General features: G+C 37.9%; 1 protein-coding gene and 1 pseudogene across 22 annotated transcripts in view; one reads left to right on the top strand and one right to left on the bottom strand.

Annotated features, from left to right (window-relative positions):
* The window catches only part of SLMAP (sarcolemma associated protein), a 189,761-nt gene that overhangs the window by 127,309 nt on the left and 49,443 nt on the right, over positions 1-13,009 (bottom strand). The gene's annotated exons all lie outside the window — the stretch shown is intronic.
* On the top strand, positions 10,846-10,945 carry LOC111762374 (U6 spliceosomal RNA; annotated as a pseudogene).

The raw sequence follows: 13,009 nt of genomic DNA, 5'->3' as shown, positions 1-13,009 counted from the left end.
ACACTAAAGAATTAAAAATTATATAATCATGGTATAGACAAATAAGTAATTACTAAAATTAAATTTTTACAAGAGTATGCAGCAATGAGGAAGTGCTTCTGACAAAGTGAGAAATGTGCAATATAAACTGTGTTGTATATGATGATTACAACTACATTTTAAAATGTACATAAAAATGTACATAAATAAAAAGTGGAATGACAGGTGATTTTTATATCCTTTAATAATAACCTATATTTTCCTAAATATATCAGTAAGTTTTGTTTTTTTTATTGTGGTAACTTACACGTAACATAAAATTTACCATTTTAATCATTTTTAGCATACCAATTCAGTGGCATTAGTTGCACTTACAATGTTGTATGATCTCACTGATATGAAATAATTAGAATAAGTAAACTCATAGAATGAGAATAAAGAATACAGGTTACCAGGAAATAGGATAGGGGTAGGGAATAGAGAATGAATGTTTAAATTGTTCAGAGTTTCTATTTGGGATGATAGAAAAATTGTGATAATGGATGGTGATGACGGTAGTATAACATTATCAATATAATTAATATCACTGAATTATAAATTCGAATGTGGTTAAAGGGGGAAATTTTAGGTTGTATATGTTTTTCTAGAATAAGAATTTTTTTTAAAAATCTATGAACTGTACAACACAAACAGTGAACCCTAAGGTAAACCATGGACCTTAGCTAATAGTACAATTACAAAAATGCTTTTTTCTTCAAATGTAATAAAGCTACACACCAATGGAAGGCGTTAATAATAGGGTGGTATATGGAAGCCCTTTATTTTATGCATGATTTTTCTGCAGACCCCCAACTTATCTAAAAAAAGAAAAAAAAAGTGCTATGATACTTAGCTTCATAGTAAGTCTTCAAATCAGATTGCGTAAGGTTTCCAACATCATTCATTCAAAATTGTTTTGGCTATTCTAGGTCCTTTGCATTTCCATACAAATTTTAGAAGAAGTTTTACAATTTCTAAAAATTTTACATCATGACAATATGGTATTTCAATACATGAATGTGGTATCTCTTGCCATTTATTTGTTTTCTTTCATTTCTCAACAGTGCTTTGTACTGCTAAGTTTTCAATTCAATTTTTCCCTAAATATTTTACATCTTTGATGGAATTGTAAATTGTATTATTTAAATAATTTTCCCAATTATTCACTGTTAGCAAATACAAATACAATTGATATTTTAAATACTGATCTTCTATCCTATGATCTTGCTAAAACCATTTATTTGTTTTAGTCTATGCTTTGATTTCTTAGGATTTTTCTTCTAGATACACAATCTTGTCCTTTTCCTTTTCAAACTGTATGGCTTTTGTTTCTTTTTATCTTACTGCACTTGCTAGGGCCTCTAGAATAATAATGAATAGCAGCGGTGAGAATGGAATCCTTGACCTGTTTCTCATGTTAGGAGAAATACATTCAAGTCTGTCACCATTAAGTATACTATTAACTATATATTTTTCATAGATGTCCTTTATTAGGTTGAGGAGGACCCTTCCACTCTAATTTGCTAGGAGTTTATGAAGTCAGAAATGGGTATTGGATTTTATCAAATCCTTATGATTTTTCTCCTTTATTCTGCTAATATGGTGCCTTCCAATGACTGATTTTTCAAATATTAAACCACCCTTGCATTCCTAAAATAAAGTGCACTTAGTCATGAAAACACATTTTAACATATTGCTGGATTCAATTTGCTAATATTTTATTAATGATATTATGTGCATATTCATGAAGAATATTGGTCTATATTTCTTTTCTCTTGTTAACAACTTGGTAAGTATCCATTCCTCCTCTATTTTCAAAGAGTTAGATTAGAATCAGTTTAATTTCTTCCTTAAATGTGGTATCACATTTAAGCAGAAGTCATCTAGGCCTATAATTTCTTTATAGGAAATTTTAATTAAGCATCCAACTTCTTTAATAAATATCTGGAGCTAGTTGTATTTTCTATCTTCTTATGTCATCTTAAAATCTATAATGAGTGGCGCTGATGTGCCGCCAGCAGTTGGGCACCTGCCTATCACATCAGTTCCTGATGCCTTCTAAGGAAGATAAGCAAGACAGTGAGCTGACATATTGGGCTGGCACAGTGAGATGATGCAACAAAATGGCACAACAAAGAGACAAAATGAGGAAACACACACACAAAGACCAACAATCAAGAAGCGGAGGTGGCTTAAACCAATGGGTGCCTCCCTCCTATATAGGAGGTCCCAGATTTAGTTACCAGTGCCTCCTAAAAAGATGAGGACATAAAAAATGACAGAAAGCAGACAGCGAGCACAAACAACACTGGGCAGAGGAAAAAAAATTTTTTTAATCTACAATCAGAATATAAATTGACAAATATATGGAAGTATATAATAGGGGGATGACATGGTTGTATCAAAACCATATCAAAGAAAAATAACTTAAGAAAAGAATAAAAAAGGAGAAAAAGTAATATTAAAAAAGAAAAAAAACAAAAATCAAAAGGGTTACAAGAAAATTTTTGAAAAGTAAAACATGATTAACTTAAATGATAAAATTATAGATTAAGAAATTTTTCAAACTTAATATTTGAGTATTCTCATTTTGATGTTTACTAAAGGTCTTTAAATTAAACTAAATGCAAAACTTGACAAATTATGCTTTAAAAAATTTCTCACAATTTGAAAGAATTTTACTCTTGAAGGAAGGAAACTTAGCAATTTCCTGCTTCTAACATTATATTTTCCTATCTTTTCAGACAGAAATACGAAAACATCTCTTTATCAAAGAGACTATACAAACACCACACTGAAATGTTCACAAATCAAATTCTTCCAAGCTTGATTAATGAGTCACAATTCCCAGAAGAGTTTCTCCCAATATCACAAAACAAATAAATGAGATTCTGAGCAAGCTTCAGCAATACAAGTAGCTTTTCATCAAGCCATACCCCATTCTAGAGCCATGTGTAAAACTCTGGAGAATATAAGGATGAATGAGATAGGCAGGTTCCTGGCAGAGAGAACAATTATACCATACCCCCAAGTGATAAAAGAAAAAGTAACCAGGCAGTTTCATCATTGTGTAATAAGTAGCATGTTGGAAAAGGAAGTACTTGTCTCTCTTTCATTTTGCAATCAAACCTAATGTGAAATTCCTTCCTCACATTAGTTATATTTCAACCTATAATCTTTACTTGGGCCAAACCAAACAAATACATACTCTATAATAATAACTACTATTTACTGAGTTCCTGCTATGTGCAGACACTTGACATGCATTATTTCTGATCCTAACAATAATTCTACCAAGTAGATATTACCATTTCTTTTTTAAAGATGCAGAAAGTGAGGCTCAGGCATATTTAGTATACTGTCATTGTCTCTCAGCTATTGCAGATTTGACACTAGCAGGCCTTCAAACCTTCACTTTGCCTTCATCCTCCACTATTTTTTTTTTTTAAAGATTTATTTATTTATTTAATTTCCCCCCCTCCCCTGGCTGTCTGTTCTTGGTGTCTATTTGCTGCGTCTTGTTTCTTTGTCCGCTTCTGTTGTCGTCAGCGGCACGGGAAGTGTGGGCGACGCCATTCCTGGGCAGGCTGCTCTTTCTTTTCACGCTGGGCGGCTTTCCTCACGGGCGCACTCCTTGCGCGTGGGGCTCCCCCACGCGGGGGACACCCTTGCGTGGCACGGCACTCCTTGCGCGCATCAGCACTGTGCATGGCCAGCTCCACACGGTTCAAGGAGGGCCGGGGTTTGAACCGCAGACCTCCCATATGGTAGACGGACGCCCTAACCACTGGGCCAAAGTCCGTTTCCCCATCCTCCACTATTTAGACTAAACATTATCTAATCTTTGATTCCAAACTTCTTGTGAAATCCCACTTCATTTATGAAGTTTTCCTGAAGCAATCAGAATAGGAAGGGCCAATTTAACTCCAACTCTACCACTAAGGCAAATCATTTATTCTGTAACATTTACTTGGCATTCATCTCAGAGACCACACATGCATAAAGTTGTATACAGAGTAACCCTAAATTAAGATTGAGAATAAATTAAGAGAGTATGAATTAAATACCCAAATCCTGAGAGACTGGTGAGAAATATAGTTAGGCACAATCAGCTGCTAAGCAGGCACTTATCAGGGTGCTTAGCAGAATGAAAAGTCTAGGGGACAGAGGAGGAACAGACTTGCAGTGCATTTAAGGCCAGGCCCCAGAGGGTAACAAAAAACAAATATGGGAATATCTGAGGAAATACAAGGTAGAGTGAAGCAGTAAAAGAGAGGGTGCTGGGCACCAATAAAGGATTTAACGAAAATAATGTTTCAGGGAGATTATTCTAACAGTTCTGATGATCTAGCAGCTGTGTGTAGGATGAATTACAGTGGGAATCACTAGAAATACGAGATCTATGGCTTGTTTGCTTTTGCCACTGACAATTTAGTTATTTCTTAGAGTACACAAACTTAGTCTTTATATGCATGTTCAATATGAATTTGTTTATATAACCTTCCTGGTTTCCCAACTAGCAGGACACCACATTCCATAGGCTGGAATTTTTAAATTGCGCTCCTGAAAGGGAAAATATAAAGTTTTATTCATATGCTTTAGGAAAACACATAGAAAAAATGGTAAATTTTTTTAAAAGATTTATTTATTTATTTCTCTCCCCTTTCCCCCCCTCCCCCACAATCCCGGCTGTCTGTTCTCTGTGTCTGTTTGCTGCGTGTTCTTTTTTTGTCAGCTTCTGCTGTTGTCAGCGGCTGGGGAATCTGTTTCTTTTTGTTGTGTCATCTTGTTGCATCAGCTCTCCCTGTTCAACACCATTCCTGGGCAGGCTGCACTTTCTTTTGCGCTGGGCGGCTCTCCTTATGGGGCGCACTCCTTGCGCGTGGGGCTCCCCTACGCAGGGTACACCCCTGCATGGCAGGGCACTCCTTGCGCGCATCAGAACTGCGCATGGGCCAGCTCCACACGGGTCAAAGAGGCCCGGAGTTTGAACTGCGGACCTCCCATGTGGTAGACGGATGCCCTAACCACTGGGCCAAGTCTGCCGCCGAAAAAATGGTCAATTATTTTTACCAAAAGAAATCCCACATCTAAACCATAATGAAATTCTTCTTGGTTGTGACTCATCAAACTCAGATTTGATTTGCGGGCATTTTACTACAGTTTTTGTACAGTTATAAGACCCAAAGTTCTTACAAATGTTATAAGTTTGCCAGGATTTTCCCCAACTTCCAAGTGATATTCCAGATATGGTATATACTAACATTTTTCTTGTGGGGCCAGTTCACAGAGAAAAAAAGAAAAGAAAGGAAAGTATTTCTTTCTCTCTAGACAGGAGCAGAGATAAGATCATGAAACACAGAGGAACAGAAAGTAGACAGAAAAAAATGTTTAATTAATTAGAACATCACAGTGCATGGAAGATGCATGGATTCTATGGAATATGTAAGAGTAAAAAAGAAAGGAAAAGTATTTCTATTTCTTTACATAGGAACAAAGATAAGATCATGAAAGACAGAAGAACAAAAAGTGGACAGAAATTTTTTAAAAAATTAATTAGAAGGAAGCAAATGTGGCTCAAGCAGCTGGGCACCCATCTACCACATGGGAGGTCCCAGGTTTGGTTCCTGGTGCGTCCTAAAGAAGATGAGCCAGACAGTGAGCTGACACACGAGGCTGGCATGGCGAGCTGACACAATATGATGATACAATGAGATGACACAACAAGGAAACACACAATGAAAGATACAACAAGCAGGTAGCAGAGGTGGCTCAAGCGATTGGGAACCTCCCTCCCACATGGGAGGTTCCGTTCCTGATGCCTCCTAAAAAAAAAAAAAAGCAGACACAGAGCACAATGAACAGACATGGAGCAGAGAGTGGGCACAAATGGGGTGGGAGGGAGCGGAATATGGAGAAATAAATAAAATCAATCTTTTAAAAAATTAATTAGAATATATGCAACATGTAAGTGTTCATCTTGTCACGGTGCGTTTTATCAGTGGGCGGAGACCCATATAAGAAACAAGAAAATATTAAACTCCCATTCTGGGGAGTCCTGCTATGTTCTCAATTAGAGGGATAAGAATCCCTTGAGAACATAGGCAGTGCCTAATAAAACAGACCAATATGTCAAACTCTCAATATTATTGCAAGTAACTATGAATCTTATTCTTCAAAAATTGAAACTAGCTGTTACCATAGGTTCTGAGGGGAGGGGGAGGGAATAGATGGAACATAGGACATTTTTAGGGCATTAGAATTGTTCAGCATGATCTTGCAATAATGTATACGGGCCACTTCAAGTTTTGTTAAAACCCATAGTTAGTAGCAATGCTTCGATCTTTGTACATCAATTGTAAAAAATGTACCATCTACTTGTAAAATGTTATTAATATGGGAGAAGGGAAAAGGGGGAGGGTGTTAGGTATACGCTAATCCCCTATATTCTCTATGTGACTTTTCCATATCCTAAAGCTTCTTTGAAGGGAAAATGAAAAAAATAAGACACTGGGAGAATATATGGAAGAAAATGTCACTGTACATACAAGACAAAAGATCTTTTAGTGACAAAAGACATGATGTCTAAAAAAATTTTTTTAATTTTTTTATTTCAAATTTTAAATTTTGCATTATATTGGTTATTTTTAAAATGATTTCATTTTCTTATTTATTTTATTTGGTTATTTTGTTGGCTTCATTTCTGGAGAGGTTCTGGGTCACAGAAGGGTCATAATAGTGACAAGAGAAGAACAACGGTGCAGGGTGTCAGTGATGTGGGGATACATGGGAAGGGGTTCACCTGGGGCATGCCTCTAAGGCACAGGAATATGTTCAAGTGTTCACAGGGCATTTTATCTTGGTGGGTGGAGATCCACACAATAACTGAAAGAATGTTGAATTCCCATCCTGGGAAGTACTGCTACATTCTCCAATAGGCAGTGCCTAGTGAAGGAGGACAGACCATTATGCCAGGCCCTTGATATTGATGATTGAACTTATGAACCTTTTCTTGTGAAACTGGAACTTAGCTTAGTATTATATACTGTCTAAGAGTTACCTCCTGAAAGCCTCCTTGTTGCTCGAATGTCGCTTCTCTCTAAGACAAACTCAGCATATAAATGCACTACCTTCCCCCTAGCATGGGATATGACTCCTGCGGATGAGCTTCCCTAACACCAAGAGATATTACCAAGTGCCAAATAGCAATGCATCTGGAAAAAGACCATGACGAAAAGGGGGAAATGGTAAATACAAATGAGTTTTTATGGCTAAGATACTTCAAAGTGAGTCCAAAGATCCTTCCAGAGGTTACGCTTATGCAAGCCTCAGCAGGATCTCATTGACTGCCACAGCAAATAGTGCCTCATAAAGGAGGACTCCTGAGGGCTCTGAGACATCCAGAAACTATAAGCAGGGCAGACAGCTCTAGAATTCAGCACCCGGTTAATGAGCCTTACTTTGTTATTTATGTTTCCCAGTGTAACAAAGTTAGATTCATTTTTAGGTTCTCTATACCTGGCTCTTCTGCCCCTTTTACTTAAACCTGTAATTTGCACTCTACTTGATGAATATATGTCCTAGAGACTTAAATCTTTGATCCATCCATGTGCCAGTTGAACCCTGAATTTCAGCAGAGTTGCAAAATCTACTCTCCAGTTCACTGGACTCACCCAGGACAACTAACAAGGAGATGATGATGGACAACGCCCACCCCAAAAAAGACGAGAATGTATCTGCAACTGCAGGCAAGATAGTTTCATTCATCTGCCCCATGGGATCTAAGCTCCCTCAATTACAAGCAAAGTGGGCATCACCATCCCAAAATCCTCAAGATTGGGGAATGAACAATGGACTAAAGTAACTTTTTATCATTCTACTATAGACTTATTATTATTCTTGCAATGGAAGAACTTTTATCATTGATATAAGGACAATGGCCACCAGAGGTTCTAAGGGATGGGACAGGGAAATAGGTGTAATACAGAGGCATTTTTGGAACATTGGAATTGTCCTGTATGACACTGCAGTGTCGGATACAGACCATTGTTTATTTTGTCATAACCTACAAAACTATGTAGGACAGAGTGTAAACTATAATGTAAACTGTAATTCACAGTTAGGAGCAATGCTTCAATATGTTTTCATCAATTGCAACAAATGTACCTCACTAATGAGGGATGCTGTTGATGTGGGAAAGTGTGGAAGGGGGAGGGAGCGGGACATATGGGAATCACTTATATTTTTTTAATGTACTAATTATGTTATCTAAAGCTCCTTTAAAAATAAAAATAAATGAAAAAATACAAAAAAATGGAAAAAAATAAAAAAATAATTTTAAAAATTAATTAGGACATTACAATGCATACAAAATACAGCTAGATGGCATTAGTCCTCCCCAGGATGTGGGTCCACCCCCACTCTCACTACTTGGGTCTCTACCCAATGGTACCATCCACTGTGGCAAAATGAGCATTCAGACATTCCCCAGGAGCCCGTCCCGCATCAGACCATCAAATAGAGGGAACTGTATCTCTTGAGAGAAAGGGTGGCTCTCAGGGCATTGGGGCAGTTGAGCAAGTTGGGCCCTGAACACTGTTGCAAGTATCTCTGGACGTGGCTCCTCGGGAAACGAAGGTTGGCTGTCACTGTGGGCACCAAGGGGATGGGAAAATGGATGCTAAATGTGTGGAACCAAGGTAAATGTGGGGTAAGAGAGGAGTTTCCCGAGAGTTCACAAGGATGGATATAAAACATGTAATATTACACCATAAACATATAGGGGACGACAGACTGATAATGTAAACCAGAATGTAAAACATAGGATAACTAAAAATTTAGAAAACTGTGTATCCTAAAGTATGGACCATAATGTAAGCACAGATGTCACCTTGTTTGAAAGCTATTGTCTCAGAGTCTGTACATCACTTTAAGTAAATATGATGTGAATAGGTTGTAAGAGTATCGCTGTGGAAGGGAAAAGGCTTTGTGGTGGATGTGTGGGAGTGCTGTATATTGTATATATGAATTGCTGTGGTCTAGGGCTCTTGTGAAAAGAAGTTCAATAATTAGAGAAAAAAAAAAAAAGATAGGCTGTAGAATTTTTCCAAGTCAACACGTATTCTATATCTAACCTTTAAACCCATTGCTATATGCCATTTTGCTAGTAAGGGATCCTGACATTATATTGGGCTTCAATTTTCAGGAGGTTTTGGATCACAGAGTGGTTCAACAATGGCAGCGGAGGAATACTGGTATAGGATACTATTGACAGGTGATATATGGCTGACAGGGAGCTATACAGGGCATATATCCAGGGTGCATGGTAATGTTTGGATATACTCATAGTGGCAACAATTAAAAACAACAGCTGGGGGGGGGTACTGGGTTACTGGCCGGGGGTGCTCTGTCATGGTCCCTAGGGGAGCAGCGGCAGTCCCCCAAGTGCAGCGGCAAGGACCGAGAAGGAATGAGGGTCCAACAGTGAGCCCCTGATACTAATGACTATGCTTGTGAGCCTATATGCCTAAAATAAGAACAAGGCCTAGAGCAGCACTGTGCCTGGGAATTTCCTCCCGACAGCCTTCATGTTACTCAAATGTGGCCAGTCTTGAAGCCAAACTCAGCATGTAAATGCAATGCCTTCCCCCCAGTGTGGGACATGACACCCGGGGATGAGCCTCCCTGGCACCGAGGGATCACTATCAACTACCAACTAATGATGCAACTGGAAAATGACCTTGAATCGAAGGTTCGATGCGGATCAGCAGAATATCCCTGTCTACATATAATAACATGACTTTAAAATGCTGTTTGGCCTAATGTAAGGGGGAAATGGAAAGGAGAAATGAGTTTATATGGCTACGAGTCTCTAAAAAAGAGTCTGGAGGCTGTCAGAAGGATTGCCCTTATGCACAACTGAACAGAGTCTAATGAGACAGATAAAGTAGATACAATCCCCAGGTATTGGTTCCTTTGAGGGCTGAAGAGACCCACGGGTTCTATGGTCATGGCAGATGGGGTTCACTGCCATGTCAGGTGGCCCTTCTTTGGAGCTGGTGTTTCTGCGTGATGAAACTGGACTCAGATGGGATCTCTTTTCATAAGACTCTCATCCTACTTTACTGGAATTGTAGTTGGTGTTGGGGTTTAAGATACATTTAGGGGATTTGAATCTCTGGACTGACAATAGGATAGCCAGGTCCTGAGCCTCAACAGACTCCAGCTCCTACAATCTGATTTATTGGACTCACCTCACTCAGCTAAGATGGAGTTGAAGAAGGACAACCACCACACCAGGGAGCCTAGAGTGCCTACAACTGAAAGCAGGAGAACTGCATCCAGTATCCATGTGGAATCTGAGCCTCCTGTTGACGTAGAGGTGCAACGGACACAACCAATCCAAGGTCCACAGAGAAAAGGTGGCATTGGAGTGGGAAAAGTGGACATGGTGGCTGATGGGTATGGGGAATGGCAGGAAGAGATGAGAGGTGGAGGTGCCTCTGGGACTTGGAGTTGCCCTGGATAGTGCTTCAGGGACAATCATCGGACATTGTAAATCCTCCCAGGGCCCACTGGATGGAATGTGGGAGAGTATGGGCTATGATGTGGACCATTGACCATGAGGTGCAGAGATGCCCAGAGATGAGCTTACCAAACGCAATGGATGTGTCATGATGATGGGAGTGAGGGTAGCTGGGGGGGGAGTGGTGGGGTGGGGGTGGGGGGGTTGAATGGGACCTCATATTTTCTTTTAATATAATATTTTCACAAAATCAATTTTAAAAAAAGGGAAAAACAAAAACAAAATACAGCTAGAGTGCTTGCTTTGGCAGTATTATACTATACTAAAACTGGAACAATATCAAGACTGGCATAGCCCCTGCGCAAGGATCACAGGCAAATTTGTGATGCTTTCCATATTAAAAAAAAAAAAAAAACTAGAAAGATAACATCTTTCTTAAACATGCACTCAAATTGTGGCAATTCTTCACTGAGAATTCAAGACAAAGTAAATTAGATTTCTGAAATTCTCAGCAAGATACAAAATTAACATATCAACAAACATTACAGTTCTGAGAGGTAATTTCTGCTTGTTACTCCAAAACAAATAGAGTAACAAGCAAATTCTGATTAATTTTTCCTCTCATGGTGTGTTAATCACAAGAAGCAGTGAACTTTGTCTTTGAGGATCCTACTTAGGTAACTGGTATTAAAGAACCAATAGTGATGCCAAACTCAATCTTTTAGACCCCAAGAGGTCGCTAATTACCTAGAAGAATGTCAAATTCTTAATTCTAGTAAAATTATATATTTATTCAAATACCATGTATTTTAGCATACCAGGAACAGAACGAAGGGATACTGTGATAATTTAAATACATAATTCTTTAGCTATACATTGTAGATCATTATTTTTCTCACAAAATGCTATTCTAAACAATGTTTATAGCTGCTGAAATACAAAAATGCACCACTACCTTTTTTTTTGTCTTTATTTTTTTAATATTACATTAAAAAAAACATGAGGTCCCCATATACTCCCCATCCCCCTCACCCCACTCCTTCCCCCATAACAACAATCTCCTCCATCATCATGAGACATTCATTGCATTTGGTAAATACATCTCTGAGCACCGCTGCACCTCATGGTCAATGGTCCACATCATAGCCCACACTCTCCCACATTCCTTTTAGTTAAAAACTCACCCATAGAATAGCCTTGTTTGCCACAACAGAAAATCATTATGATCACATTTATGGGGAATAAAGAACAAGGTCACTATGTTTAAGGGATGTAGTTTTACATACTGTTTAATAATGCACACAATGGGCTATATTCATCTACATAGTCACTAAGAGCTAGAAGCGAGAGAAACTGAAAAAATTCTTTTTTTCATTGAAGATTGGCAAAATTGGCAAAACAAATGAAAAAAAATCCCCACAAATAAAACCATTTATTTAGCAAACAAATTCAATGGAAATGTTAAAACACACAAATAGTACATCTGCCCCCAAACAAACATTCACACCTTTCTAAAAGGCTTAATAAAATAATGAAAATAATCATGATGATCTTTTCCTTTCTTTAGGCACAGCCACTCAGGTTGGCATTATCATTTTAATGCTTAAAAAACCTTGGTCCTTATTTCTTCAAGAGATTTTTTTCCTTGAAGCTTTGATAGTTTATACCTCCAAAGGTAAGTTCTTTAAAAATCATAATTCTACTTTAAAAGACAAAAAGGAACAAGAAGGACTAAATGGAAGTAATAACAATGTAATTTATGAAACAATCATTCTGAATGAGATGGGAAATAATTACTGAGATTTGCATATGGATGATAAGAATACCATTATGCACAATTTCCAAAAAGTAGAAGTAACTGAAGAGCCCATTAACAGATGAATGGATAAACAAAATGCAGGATATACACACAATAGAATACTAGTCAGCGATAGGGGAATAAAGTGGTGATACATGCTACAAATGGATGAACCCTGAAAATATAATGTAGAGAGAAATGAGCTAGGCACAAAAGGACGAATAACTGTATGAGCGCACTTATATGAAAGCAGAATATGCAAAGTTAAGAGTCAGAAACTGGAATGCAGGCTACCAACAGCAGTGGGTGGGGAATGTGGAGGTGATGTTTAACTAGTATGGAGCTTCTGTCTGGGGTGATGGAAAATTTTTGGTAATGGATGGTGGTGATGGTAGCACAATACTATGAATGTAATTAACATGACTGACTGTACATTTGAAAGTGGTTCAAATGGGAAGTTTGGGGTTGTATATATTTTACCAGAATAAAAATAAAATTTAAAAAACCACAGAACTGTACAACACAAATAGTGAATCCTAATGTAATAAAATAGTATAATTTGTATTATTTCCCCAAAGGTACCAACTACACTAATGCAAAATGTTAATAATAGGGATAACTGAGGGAGGGGTATATGGGAATGTTGTACTTTCTACATGATTCTTCTG

Source organism: Dasypus novemcinctus, chromosome 26 (genome assembly GCF_030445035.2).
Source record: "Dasypus novemcinctus isolate mDasNov1 chromosome 26, mDasNov1.1.hap2, whole genome shotgun sequence".
NCBI classification, from domain to species: Eukaryota; Metazoa; Chordata; class Mammalia; order Cingulata; family Dasypodidae; genus Dasypus; species Dasypus novemcinctus.
The sequence above is the reverse complement of the archived record's forward strand: the minus strand, read 5'-3'. Positions and strand labels throughout refer to the sequence as shown.